This window comes from Astatotilapia calliptera, chromosome 14, assembly GCF_964374335.1.
Source record: "Astatotilapia calliptera chromosome 14, fAstCal68.1, whole genome shotgun sequence".
Lineage (NCBI taxonomy): Eukaryota > Metazoa > Chordata > Actinopteri > Cichliformes > Cichlidae > Astatotilapia > Astatotilapia calliptera.
In genome coordinates, this window is record NC_137435.1 from 8,653,704 (window position 1) to 8,668,707 (window position 15,004).

Consider the following 15,004-nt stretch of genomic DNA (forward strand, 5'->3'; position numbering starts at 1 on the left):
GAGTTCCCACTGGAGACTTTCAAAAATTAAAGTGGTTCCAGGATTATTAAGGGGTGGGTAACTTTACTATAATGACATGCAAAAGCAAAACACAAGGTTTGAACTTTGTAGTGGGCAATCCACGTGAGAAAGTGATTTCCCATGCTGCCTGAACCACAGTTCAACCTGGTGACTTTTTTGGCTTATGTTTGGACAGTATGGTTAAGATTTCTCATCTTAAAACTGTAAAAAAGAAAAAAAAAAAGGGACATTTCATAATCTAGAGTACAAAATATCATTTAAGAAATAAAGAAACTTTATAAAGAAAATGCAGAAACACATCTGCCTTCTTCTTAAATGGTCCAGAGCTCAGTTAAGATGGGCTGTGGTGATCTTCTGGTTTTCAGTTCTTTTTTGGAAATGATATACAGGCATCCTGTATTCTATTTTTTATATTTTTTACACTACAAAAAAGTCAGAGAGAGTCATTAAGTGTACACTTTCAACTCGGTTGATAATGTCAACACTTATGGTAATCTCAAATTTATCCCTCATAACCGCAGGACTGTACTGGAACATTAAAATCATGCAATGTGATTTATGCCAGAATCAACTCTTCTCGGAGCAGTGACTTGTTTTTACACTGAATGACCTGTTGTGTGGAATGCTGTCATCCCTAAAATATGTGACTGGTAGATTTAAGTTCCTTTTGTTAGTAAAGACCACTTTGAAGTCCTTCTTATACAAATTCTTGGGCCTGCTGGAACAGGTATGAGGGGAAATTGTCTCAACCCTCCACCCACCTTTAGGTCCTCAAGGAATGAAATTCAAGCCGCTTGCATCATTTTCAGACATCATGCAAGTTGTTGCCCCATGGTCAAAATACAACTTAAGGTCTTTGAAAACAAGGTAAAGACCATGAAACACCTGGTCAGACTTTCCTGTATACATGGACAGAGCTGAACTTCATGCCAGGAGATTCAGGTTGAGTCATTTGTCTAAAGTCTTCTTTTCTCACATGTAGCACACAGTGAAAAATAATTCACACCAGCATCATTCTCTCTACTGGAAATATTTCATTTGGTTTTGCAGGAGCTCCCCAACAAGTGAGTGCTGGACGCCAGACACAGGACAGTCAGTGACTAACTGTGAACTCATCAGACTATCATCTGGACTATTCTTACATCAACACAGACTGTTTATTAGGAAGTCTGCAGTTCTGACGTGCACCTCCATCAGGCTACGTCTCAAAAAAAAAAAAAAAAAAAAAAAATCAATGGCTACAGTGCATTTTTGAAAAAAGCAAGGCTTACGTAAAGACATATAACAAAATGTGATGATAAACATCTCTGTTAAAAAGCTGTTTGGAGTCCTGCAACACATTCCTGCCATTTGACCTAGGTACAACTGTGAAAGGAAAAACAAGCCAGGCCCAACCAGTAACAAGCTCCAACACAAAACCCTGTAATCTGAACACTCTGGTCTCCAGAGATAATAACACAGGTAGCTGTATGCAGCAAGAGGAGGGGGTTTAACCACTGAAAGACTGCACTTAAGACAGCTCACATTTCCCAACTGATATGGAGTCATATGTGTCTGTGAAAATGGAAGCACTAAACACAAACCCTTGTTCTCATGACTCATTTTCTGCTCTCGAGTGGGCTCAACTGTATTCAAGATTCTATTAGGCCAGAGGGAAATTTGGTATTACAAGAGCTTGCATCCATTTTCAAAAGGTTCCTGTGCCAGAAAAAAAAACCCATCCATATTAAAAGTAATTTAACAGCTTAGATTAAAACAATATACTATGGTTATATATTCAAAGAGTAATTTCCAACTGTAATCTGTAACCCTGGAAACATTAAATAGCAAACAAACTGAAAAGAGGGGCTTTCAGTGATATGGAAAGCAGCTCAACTTTGTTTGCTAACACTGCTGAATGCATCATGAAAAAAACAAATCAGGTTAGACAGGATCGGCCAAAACACTATTTATGCAGCTTTATTCAAAATTTACCTCTAAAATAACAAATAGAGCATGTATGGCTTTAACAGCCGCATTGACAAAGTAGCAGGTGAAGCAACATTTCAGCAAAAACAAATCACCAGCCAAGCCACGGAGTCATTTTCATTCGCTGCTGATCTGATTATGTGTTTCAGAGTACGGCGGGGCACGTGAGGCTGCTGTGTGTGACCTGTCTGACCCTGTCACAAGAGGCTCAGGTGGCTGGGTGTTATGGAGCATTTTTAATGTAGGAGAGCAACCCTTCGAAGGATGCCAGAACATACAAAGCCGAATTATGAACGCCAGCAGAGCTAGTTTGATGCAAGTGAGCTCCACTCAGTGGAAAGGATTTTGTCGATAAATCATTCTTGATTGCAAAATGTGGATACAGCAATGACCTGGAGCTGTGTCGTTTTAAAAGAAACGCTATGCTTTTTCTGAGCCTGTTGCTGAGCAGCAGCTGGTATTGTTTAGCCTAGTGGCACCTTTGTCCCTCAATGCCATGTGCAGAGGTCAACTCTTCTGCTGATGTTTAAGCTGCATACAGCATAAACTGCAGGTTTTATTGGGTCAACATGTCTTTTGTCCACTCTGCAGACTTAAGAGTACTTTATACGGTTCTGTGGTCACAGATAAAAACAAACTTATGAAAAATTAATGTCTCGTCTTTTTTTCCACAGTATCTGTCAAAATGACGACCAGAGTTTGAGGTGTAATAAAACGCCCAGAGAATAGAAACTATCATCTATTATCCTACATTTGTCCAAATTCATTGTAGGTGCAAGATCTTGTGAGGTCATAATACTTTCACCTCCATTAATAGCAGCAATTTGCTTGTGTAGAGGTTCACAGCTAAGGTGCCATAAGATCACTTCCTGCTCATGGCTCTTTGCCTCCTCATTAACAACCTTTGAAGTTACTTTAACAGTACTTTAACAGCTGTTAGTGGAAGGCGTAACTAAGCTGTGGACAACTGTTATGACATGCGGGGTGGGGGACCGACGACACAGGTTTGTGGAAGTGATTGTTTTTGTTTCATATGAAGTGTTCTGTTAAAATCACTTTATATCCATTTGTTTTAACTAAATCAATATTTCCAAATGTTCCTCCTGCCTTCATCCCTTCATTTATTTTCACTTCTCTGAATCTCTAAAGCAACGCTCATTTTGTGTAGTAATCATTTAGGACTGTATCAGAGCATTTGAAAAAGCTCTTTTACATTTCCGCTAATATCTGAAAGGATTTTTTCTAAAATCTACAATCTGCTGTTTGATATGTGAAAATTAAAAAAAAAAATAAAAGTGTTGTACCCAATCAAGAAAAAGCAAATCTTTTGAAGAGTAATTTAAACTTTAGTCTTGATAATGTGGAACTGGATCAGAAGCTGGGGAAACGTTAATGATAGGCAGATCAAACAAAAATCCAAGATCAAGACTCAACAGTTTGTGACACAAGTGTGAATCTGGGATGAAAACGGCAAATTCTTTTTTTATGAAAAAGGTTTGAGCCGCTGTTACAAAATATTTAAACCACAATCAGCACATACACGAGCTGACCTTCTCATATCCTGTAACCGTCACTGTCAGAGAAAAGGTCTCCCCCAAGTACATGGAGCATCAAAAGTACTCTGTCTTACATGCTTCACATTCCAGACTTCCAATGTCCTCCTCCACACTCCGACTCCAAACATACCCAGCCATTTCCCCTGGACACAAGAAACAAATGTTCTTGGCAGTTTTACGATGATAGATTTGCGATCGACAGTATCAATGACGGGACCCAGTGGTTAGCAAAACATTATCTGGTGTGACAAATCTGTAAATGCACCAGGAGGTATTACCAACCGATGACTGGGACGGGATGGTGTATGAAAACATCTGGAAGATTACAAAAAAAAAACTTTAGTGATTATATGAAATTTTACACAACTTTTATAAAAGTAAACTATATGCACAAGAACGCTAAAAGTCTGCACAGAGATAATATGAAGTACGAAGATAGTACGAAGTGGGGAACAAAAACATGGGGACAATGTTTTGCACTCAGGCTCTCTCACTCACCCAATCCTTTGCTTCCAGGTCAGTGAGTGGGAATACTAAGCACGCTGCAGTATGGTGCGTTTCCTTTTATATTGCACCAGAAGTACAAACCCCACTCAATATCACATCTGGGTCAGAGTCAAGACCCATTTCCATCATTTTGATTTCAATATTAATGAGCAGGGAATGCACATTTCAGGTTGTGTTCCAAACAGATGGAATAGTGTGTCTAATACTGGTACACTAGGAAAAGGCGAGTTCATCTGAGCGAAGAAAAACTTTCCAAAATAACATTTGATGCATGTTCAATCATCCAGTTAAGGAAATCCCAAAAACTTTATTTTGTTTATGTGGACATAGCGTTTTCAGTGGAAACTGAAGAAGTCACTTGGATGAGTGACAAAACGTTTCTCCCACTGAAAACGCTGCATCCAGATGAACAGAATCAACTTTTTGGGATTTCCAAAATAACATTCTCAATATGCAAGTGCATGCGGCTCCTTGGGCTGCTGTGTTTCTTTAAGACTTTACTATACAATTTAAACACAATGAGGAGATTTGACACCAATGTATCTGTGAAAACAGCCCATGAAGTCATTCCCAAGCTCCACCTTCACCACAACACCCCTGAAGCTCCCGGGTCCCCACTGTGTTGCATTGTGCAGTGAGGCAGAACTGAGCACAGTCCTGACACACATGACTACACAAAGCTTGGTTGAAATCTGTCCACTTCCTCCAAACATCCCTGATTACAATTTCCAGCACAAGCCTCCTTTATCAGCCTGTGGCATGTCACTTAGAAAGTCAAATTTCAGGTAAAGTACAGCACCTCCACCCATTAGGTTTCATATATTAATGGATATTGAAGGATTTTTTTTTTTTTGACTGCACCTTAGGTTACATTTACCGACAGCAGATACAATGTACTTTCACAAAGCTCAGTGGGATGTAAATGGTGTTTATTATGACAGCCCAGCAGTAATTCAATCTCATGGAGGCATCAAAGTATGCTTCTATTTTTAAAGACTGTGGGATGTCGCACAAATTCCACCGACGTTAGGTTAATTTTTATTTTTATAAACAGTTGTATACTTGCTTTTCTAAATGCTATAGAAGAAAAAAGTGCATATGTATATATTATTCTTACCCTAGCTCAGGCTTATAAGTAAACTGAATAGCAAACCCAACATTCTGTGACTACCAGGAAAGAAAATACCTGCAATCGTAAGTACATGCTCTAGTCCCTTTGAAAGGTAACAAAGTTTTATGCACATAAAACTGCAAACTGAAAATAATTTGAGTTGTGGCAGAGCAAGTTCCAGCATGCTGAATTCTGCCTCAAATAGTTCAGTTGAAATCTTATGAGCTTAGTATCTGAAATACCACGTGATCTCAGATGAACTCTTAGCCTGTAAACCTACAATATAACCCTTGTTTCATGGCACACGGTAATAACTTTTAATTAAGTGAAGCTTATCGCATAAGATTGCGCAAACCAATCAGTGGTTATTTTCCTCTGCTGAGAATAATTTTGTTAAGACAAATTTAGACTGAGGACACTGCATGTGACTTTTGTGTCAAGCTTTTAACAGGAACTCAGAGTTTGTGTTTTTCGAAGCCTGCTTTCCTCCAATCACAACAGGAGCATCATCAAGATTTACAAGCCTGAAGGCCAGAATCCGACCCCCTGTCCTGCTAAGCCGTGAACAGTCAATACATTACCATAACTATAACACCAGATGACCATTTCTCGCCCTCTCCCCACTGCAGGAGTCACAACCAGCTTTCAAGCACAAAGTTCGGGTTTTAAATGAACTCACAACGTAAAGCCCCCCCCCCACTCCCCCCGTGATGCGCTCTGGGAATTCTCCTTGGCTTTGGACATCTCTCACATTTGCAATTCATCATCTCCCTTTGTCAGCATCACAAACCTGCCACCACCACCACTGCTTTGTCATTACAATGACACAGACACAGGGTGCATTGTTTGCATCTAGGAGTGAAGTGGATAACACAATGCCTTATTGCCTAAAGTTTGCAATACACAGGATTACTACAGGTACATACACTGAGGAATCCCCATACCCTGAGGCTACGGGGCCTCAGGGTATGGTTACAACTTAATATAATATTAAATTGCTGGAAGAATGGGAATGCAAAAACGAGTGGACACTAATGAGAATATTGCAGTCAAAGCTAATAAATCCTGAAATTACACATCTCAGGAGGGAACAATATGGTTCACGAGAGAGCTGGCTGCATCTGACCAATTTAACTACTGAAACGTACCAGAAAATGTGTGACATTTGAACTGCTGATATTTAGCAACACTTTTAGAAAGTAGGAAGCTTGAGGGTAAAGAGCCATTTGCCTTTTCTATCTCCTAACCAACTACCAAACACGCGGCATGGCACAGAAAATGCACAACTAGTGACTTACCTTAATGTTCTCATGGAAGTTATAATTCTACTCTTCCTCCAGTTAAATCTGATGCACCAATAAGAGGGATATTTCAAAATATAAATGAGGTGATGATTGGTATTCCTCCTGCAAGTCCACAGCAGACTGACTCCTGTATCCAAGGATGAGTTGAAGAACTGAGGGAGAGAGGGAGTGCCGTTTGTACCCCCTCCCCTTCTCCAGCTGACTCTTTCACACTCTTTACTCCCTCCCTTGTTGCTCCCTCTTCACTCTATAATTCCAACCCCCTAAACTACAAACAGGAATGCATGTTCCTCCCTCTCCTCCTCTATAATTGCCCCTCCACTCCCTTTAAGGAAGCATGATATTTACACTATATGCTGCAGAACGGTTTATTGGGAACAAACTAATGGGACAAAGAACAGTCAGATTCAGGCCTGTGTTGCTCATTTTTGATTTTGATCAGAAGCCTAAATGTAAATTTCACTTTCATTTTGCCAAAGATAAAGGGGTCTGAAGATTCGTTAAAACAAAATTCCGGAAAATGAAATTAATGTGTGCCTCTAAGCCAATGAAGGCTGAAAGGTCACAGTTATTCTGTTGCAGTTTGTAATTTGGTATATTCACTGACAGCCCACAATGCACTTGTGAATGTGAGAGAGGCAGGACTTGCTGTTGTCATAGCACCAGTGATGTCGTGTGGCTTTCACATCAGCAGTGACAGAGGTGTGGGATTCATTTTGAAATGACGGAACCGGCAGAGGACGCGGGGACAGAGAAAGGATAGGACAGGGAAGCGAGGGCAGAGCAGTGTCTGCTCAGCTGCAGCCTGCATCATGCGCCTCAGAAGCAGCTTTGCATGCACACTGAACTGAACTGAACACGCCCCAAGCTAGCTGAGAGCATAGACACCCTAACAGTCACAGAGAGAAGAGGCATAGAGTTCACAGAGCTTAGTGTGTCTAGAAAGAGTCCAGAGATTGGTGGGATGAATTGCCATGTCTAGACTTTTGGATGATTATGACAAAAACCTAAAAAATAAAAAAAAAATTAAAAAATAAAAAGGGGGGGGGGATGGCCCTACAGTGTTGTCATGCTGGCTTCCTCTTCTACCAAGGTTATGCCACTAATATTAAAAAAATGATAATGATAATAAACATAACCACCAAGTTTTAATCATAGAGAAAAATATCTCTAGCATGCAAAAGCATAACCTGTAATTTGTCAGCATTAGACACACAAATTGTACCATGTGGCACTAATTGTTTTTCCAATTAGCAAACAATTAGGTGGAATTTGATCTTGAAAAGATCTCAGTACACATGACACACTAGGGATGTTATTATGAGAGTATTGCTTAAAAACAACGGGCCATCAAACCCACATCCCAATACAAATCTAAAGTTACTTTTCAAATAAACAACATCGGAGAATAAAATTAAAGTTTAATAAATTTGTGTTACATGAGATGAGATTGGAATTACTCCCTGCCCCCAAAAAAGAAAAAAAAAATGAATAAGACAGCATTGCAATAAATGCATCCGTCAGTGAAATGTAGGCTAATGCTGAATCCTCCTCTGCTGTCACCACAGGCATTTCAGAAATGTAGACTGCTTGCATGGAGCTCAGATAAAAAAAATACTCTGCTTTCTCATCACTGGCACAAGGCTATTAAAACCAGCGCTGCCTGCACTCAATTTGGATGCTGATTGAATTGGACATCCAATACATTGACAGGACATTCAATACCGCTGGAGCAATTTGGCAGGTGAGACTACGGGTACAGATCCACAACAGCACTTCAGACTGCTGATGCTGTGCAGGTGTCACAACCAACCACAATCAATGCCAATCACCTTCAGCCATAGCAAGAGGGGGAAAAAAATCAGCTGAAGGCAAAGTAATCACAGGAATACTTTTGTGAGGATATAGTTAAGTTCAAGATCAGAATGACAGAGTAGAAACATGTATTGGATGTTCAACAAAACAGAGCTGGATTCAGGTAGTAAGGAAGCCCCTGACTCTCCCCCCTTTTAAATTTACCTACACCCCCTTTAATTTGTGTCTTAACTTTGCCAGTAAAACAGGGGATGCTGTCACCACAAGGCTTCGCAGCAGGGGTGGTGTTAGTAATAAGCTGTGCTTTGTCTTCAACAAAAAAAACAATCTCATTTAAATTGGAGAATGGCTTCCCCAAGGTGGGTTTTGAATGTGATTGCAAAGACAATGAGTTTTTTTGGGGGGGATTTTTTTTTGTTTTTTCATAACTGCTATAACTGTTACTCGGTCACATAAATTCTAATTTCTTCCGTAGTGAGGTCATTGATTCCTCAAGCCATGGCAAAAGTCAGTGTCGTTTTTTCAAGGCAAAGAAACCCAACATGTCTAACTAGCCAAATCAAACCGCTGCTCCCCACAACAGCTTTAAATAAAGGTCAGTTAATAATTGATGACACTTGCTTTATTATAGCAATTCTGAATGGACCATGAAGTGGTGCGTCATTCAACGTGATGTAGCTTTGAAGTTAAAGTCACCATCATTTTGCATTAATACTTTTGCAACCAAAAACATTACTGGTCACACAAAAAACTCATTTCCATGAAGGGCCATGCAAGCTTACGTAGCTTATTATTATCAGGTTGCAGTAGTATGACTTCCTGACTAGGCCCAAAATTTAATGGCAAAGCCTGCCATTCAGCAGCATCTGCAATATTATACGAAATGCTAAACAAATCGAGTACAATGAAACTATGGATGTGTATTAAAAACAGCAACCACTACAAACTACAAAGCCAAGATACCTTCTTGTCTTACACCAATTATCGTCTTCCTTCAAATAGACACGGATGAGTTTTACCCACAACTCAAGATGTTGAATCAACAACTCTGAAAAATACAAACTGTTCACACATCACGCTGGGTCTAATACTATATGCAGGATTTGGTTCAGCCACCAAATTGACATTAACATTAAAAAGAACATCCATCACCACGAGGGTTTAAGTGTTTGTCTTATTTTCTTGAAGGTCTCCTCAATCACCAACCCCCTCCCTCATCCGTGCCCTTCTGTGGATCCATTGTACTGAAGAGGAGCACTATGTACGAATGATATCTAAAGAGAAAAAAATGCAACTGTTACGCAAGACATGAAAGTAGCAAGCCCAGCCTGGATAGAGATCATTAGTGGAGGATCCAGTGGTCTCCAGCAGAGACTTGCCTCTCAAGAGTAGACTTCAAAGACGCTGGTATAGAGAGAGAAATAATTTAGAGTGTAAAGAAAACGCTGGAACTGATTGGTTGGGATTGATCCTATGCAGCATAGGTGGCTCCCCAATATTAGTTATTAAAAGATGCCAGTAATATTTTAAAGTGTCTTTATAAATTGCTCTGTAGAGTCTGATACATACTAAGCCAGTTACACAAAGCATACACAGTTGTGCCTATAAAACGTGTAAGCTCATGTAAATGTTTTAAATACATTCTGGTAGCTTTCAAAAAAATAATCAGAATATCATTTAATATGTCTATTATATCATAAAAGATAAAAAAAAATATAGGCAAAAGCAATAGCAACTGGATAGCTGAAACATGCAAATTATTAATATTTTAAATGTATAAATCGGTTTAAAAGTCAAGTAATTATCTAAAATCTACCTTTCTCTTAACTAGAGGCATTTAAAACACCAATAGCGACATAAAGCACTTGTACTTTATGTGACCTAGACTTATCTTACCACATTTTAGTACAGATTAACTTCCATGTGACCAAATAAATGTTTTTTGAGGGAGCTTTGAAAGCATATCCTTGGCAACCAATTGTTTTTGTATGCCGGTGAAAGCGCATTCGACGCAGATTCAAACCAAGGCAAGCAAAAAGGGGCTCTGAAAAGTTATTTTTTGTGACCAATGGTGTGTTAAAGTTAGCTCAACTCCCATCACCCCAAAGTGACTCATAGCCTCAGCAGTTTTGTGCACTTAGTATCTATTATTCATCCTAAACCACAAGGCTGTATCAGCCACGTGAAGCTGATGATCATCGCCATGTGCATTTTTGACAGCTGGTCACACGTTTCTTCTCACAGCTCAGAAATAGAAGGAACACAGCTTTAACACGATGTTTAAATACTCATTTATCTTTCCAAAAGCCATTGCGGAAAACGCGTACTAAAGGCGCTACTGAATACTGCATGTACACAATAATATCCCAATAACAAGGTAATAAGGTTCTGAAGCTCTTGTTTGCTGTGAAGTTGATTTGACAAAGAAGCACAATGTTATTCATGCCGTCTTTGAGAATGTTAATCTAAGTCTGTAATAATTTATGAGAAGCCTGCGTTTTCATTGTGCTTAGAGGTCAGGCTTACAGTCATACAAAATGCCTCTGCAGCACTTTCGAAGCTAAAACTTAGGAAGTTAAAGTCCTTTGGTTTTCTTGCTTTCTAAGCTTAGTGGAATACAACACAAGTTTCTCTCACAGTATATGGAGTGCATCACAGTTACACTGATGTGCAGCACTGCTGGAGGCGTTGTCCTCTGGAAGCATCTGGGATCAAATCTTGGCAAGCCCTTTAGATGCTTCTCGAGATAATGCAAACTGTCAGCATATTAGGAATTCAACATAACAGACATTTCATAGCCAGGAATACACGGCGACTTCCTGAGAATCTGTGTTAAATTAGAAAAACATGAAAGACCTTTCGAAATGCATGTGATATGAAGACACGGGGTTCAAAGGTTGTTTCAAGTACAATGCTTAAGATTTAGAATAAAATTACTACACTTGACTACACGTGTAGCAAACAATGAGCAACATTCTTAACCATCCTAAGATGGATATTAATAATATTCTCTAATGGAGACGGATGTCCTGTCAGGAGAAACGAGGGAATGCCGAGCTCTCGTCTGCCACACCGTATCACATGGATGTAAACAGAAGTGGATTGGAAAGCATGGGTGTCCTTAATTAATCTACTCAAAACTGTTGTACTAAACATTTTGAGATCAACGGATAAAAAAAAAAAAAAAAAATGGATAACTTCACTTGTGCATATGGCTGCAATGTGAAATATGTCTTAGTCTGTTATAAAAATCTGTCGGTCCATGGAGTATTAGAGCACATAATTCTCACAAGATAAATCTGGCAACCAACCTCTGAAGACCATATTTATCACAAGACTCTGGATAGCAGAGTTTGCAGCTGCAACATCAATGTTACACAATAGTGTCAGATCACAAAAAAAAAAAATTGTGTATAACAACCTGATTCAAGTTTTACCTTAAACTTCAAAACATTAAACGTTCCGTTATGAAAAACGGAAGGCAAGAAAATTCTCACATTTGACAAACTTTTTTACCTTTCAACAAGAATTTAAATGATATATCCATGTTCAGAGTTGCTGGTTTCCCATTTGATTCTCATTCAGAGTCAATGGATCAATCAAGTGCTGATCAGTAGTTCTACCATTAAATATTTGGGGAGCTTGGACTCTGCTAAAGCAAGTAGGATACTGACAGAAACTCACAACTCCATGTAAGCCAGGAGTTTGTTCAGATGCTTTACAATTCTTGCAAGCAATGTGCAATTAGGAATATAGAGGTGGTTGTTTTATTGCCAAAAGCTAATAAGCAGCGTAATGGCTGTTAGTAATATTTTCCTGCGTGTACATGGCACTGAGGCTTTAGCTCAACTCAATACTCTCATTGTAATACCTACAATCAGCGGCTTAGCAGTATAAAATAAGTTTCCTTTTGGAAAGGATTTCCAGCTCTGTGGTTGTGGTCTAACTTCTGTAATTAATATTTCCACAACACGCCTCCTCTCCTACTCGCTGACTGTTTAAATGGATTGTTTGAAAAGCCAACACTGGGATACCAGTGATCTAACAAAAATCCAGCCGTGGTTGTGAAGTTACAATTCAAACCACTGTAGTGCAAAAGGTAGTAGTAAGTTTACATTTCAGTGAATGGTTGGCGTTAGTATGATCACACTGATCTCTGTATGTTATTCACTTGGCACTAAGCAAAAAACATTAGACTGCCTTCAGTATTTACTTTGCACCAATTTGCAAATGAATGAAGAGTTATGTGCAAGTGGGATGGAAATGAATAATTCAAAAAGAGCACTTATGAGGGTTAGATTATGCGCATCTCGAGAAATCAACTTTGCTTGGTAGTACATTTCTGTACACGCATGAAGAACAAAGTCATGGATTGTACCAAAAGCCAACAAATTACCATAAAACTGTGCAGGGATTCTTTCATGAGCAGAGTTGTTGGACTGCTTCATGCTGGTCTAACATTTGAGATCTTTGAGATGCAAAGTTAACAACTGTTGACGCAAGCCAGAGGGGAGAAATATTAAGTGCAACTTTACAACAAAAATAAGGGGGCAGAGAAAGAGTGAGGTCTCTGTGCAGGCATGTCATACATGCAAGCTTGCACTCAAGTTACCACTTCGAAGGAAACCCTGAGGCCAAGCTGCTGGATGCTCATAAAGATGGTCGTTTGATTTCCGTGGTTCTCCACTTTCATTGTTATGGAAAGGTTCTGTAAACACTGGAAGAATACCTTCCAAACACATGTAGGGAAACCTGCTCCTTTTTAAGCTTTTAGGCCATCCACAAATAGGTACTCACCATAACAAACCAAACAACCCCCCAAAATGTGCAGGATCTTTTAAATATTGAGATAACTCAAGAAATAATGGGAATTTTAACTAAAAACTACTGCGTGAAGAAACAAAACTCAAAGGGCACCCACCTTATTCCTTTTGGAGGTATGCTGAACAGACCTGTGGTGTTTAAATCCATCCACAATGACTTCTATGAACATTTAAAGATACATTTTTTCTTCTGTCACCTTTGAAACTGACTTAATTCCAAAGACAGATATGAACAGTGTTAGTTTTCAGTTATCATCGTGTTAGTTTATCATCATGTAACAGGGCAAAAAAGAAGCGCATAATTTGCATTGAAAACTAGCCCTGTGGTATTTAAATCAAGTTTCCCCTTCCTGATACCTTTCATCTCTAAATGTATGCCTGATGTGGTTTGGGCTTGTTTTATTGGATGTCATTCAGCATTTTTTGATACCCAAAAACTAGTTGATCCGTTTTTTCCCTCCTCATTAATACTTGCAACAACTTGACTGCATTTGCATGTGGGTCTGCAGCATGTATGTGCTTATAAGCTGTCGTGGCAATTGTGAATTTAAGTGTACTTCACAAACCCTGGATGTTCAAAGGTTCAGCTGCACTTCAAGTGATGCAACAACACATGACTGTTAGCCATCCTGTTACTGTAACTTCAGTCTTTATAAAAGTTATTTTCCGCTGTGTATTGTAACAGTTAAGATGTTATTGCTGGTATTATCTTTACAAGTGCTTCAATCACTTGCACAGTAGGCAGTGTCTTGGCTCGCAAGACATAGGAGCTGCTGACTAAGAAGCTGCACCACAACCAAATAGGGTGAGATATTTTTTTATGAGCCCATGTTTCTCCTGATAGCATGAACTGCAAAAACACGTTGGCTAGTTGTAAATTAATAGTAATCACTATCTATCTATTTTCCCTCCATATATATGAAATCTGATGCGGCTAAAGACCTACACAGTGACAAGACAGGAAGTAACACTTTCAGCAGCAGTCTATGGCAGTGACGCTGCAACAAACGTGACATAAGGTCATTGGAGTACACAAATGAGCTGCCGCTTTTCAGTTGAGTCACCTGCATACGGTCTGTTTACTAAGGTGTAGTCTCATTACACCAACAAACAGCGCTGGATCAGTGATGTGCTGTGCTTCATGCAACAATGTACCGCACTCAAATCACACGCTTCTCATTTTCGAAACTGTCCAAATGACCACGGAGGTGCTCAAAAACCTGCAAGGTGTCAAGGCGGGCATCTTGCCCGCTCTGCACGTCTTGCATAATTTGTTCATGCTGGTGTATTCATACACTGGGCTCGAACGGCTGGACATGCATGTTAACCCAGCTGCGTGTCTCCCATCATTCAGGCACAGCACATGACTGTTTGCACCCCCAAAACAACCGAGGTGAGACTGAATTATTGGGCATCAACACTCCGCGCACAAAAAAGCCGCATCTTGCCCGGCTCGTCCGCTGGACCGCACCGCCAGCTTCAGTGCGGCAGCGTCTGTCACCACTGATAAACTTGTATGATTGAGTGATGCGATCATGCGTGAAGACGGCGCTAGGACCACGCGGGAGTTTGATCGGATATCGAGCCGATTTTTCCTTCTAATGATGCGGGCGGCGTGGTAAGCCGGGTCTCCTTACCTGTCTCCGCCTCGGTCATGATTTGCCCGCTTGCGCTCTAACATTGAAATTCCCATGTTTCACACACCGGTAATGCCCATCCATGTCTCACAATCCAGTCGCTTCTCCAAGGTCTGCCTGTCCACGGACCATGCGTGTTGTTTCCACACCGCTGAGAGGGGCGGAGCCCACGGCCCTTGGAGACGGAGTACAAGTGGATCATGAGAATGCCACTTATGTTTTCTCACAGCCAATCGGCTGTGCAGCTTCGAATCGGCGTCCA

At 40.0% G+C, this 15,004-nt stretch overlaps 1 protein-coding gene across 4 annotated transcripts in view; it reads right to left on the minus strand.

The window, feature by feature from the left end:
• LOC113037029 (TIAM Rac1 associated GEF 1) overlaps positions 1-14,931 on the minus strand; it is a 39,795-nt gene extending 24,864 nt beyond the window's left edge. For 2 of the 4 annotated variants that reach the window (XM_026193733.2, XM_080289244.1), the window contains exon 1: positions 14,743-14,931. The gene's annotated coding sequence lies outside the window, so the exon portion shown is untranslated. Of the gene's footprint in view, positions 1-3,619; positions 3,643-6,461; positions 6,663-14,742 lie in introns of those variants that run through there. The other 2 variants (XM_026193735.2, XM_080289243.1) reach the window with 2 other exon arrangements.
• Positions 14,932-15,004: the final 73 nt, after the last annotated feature.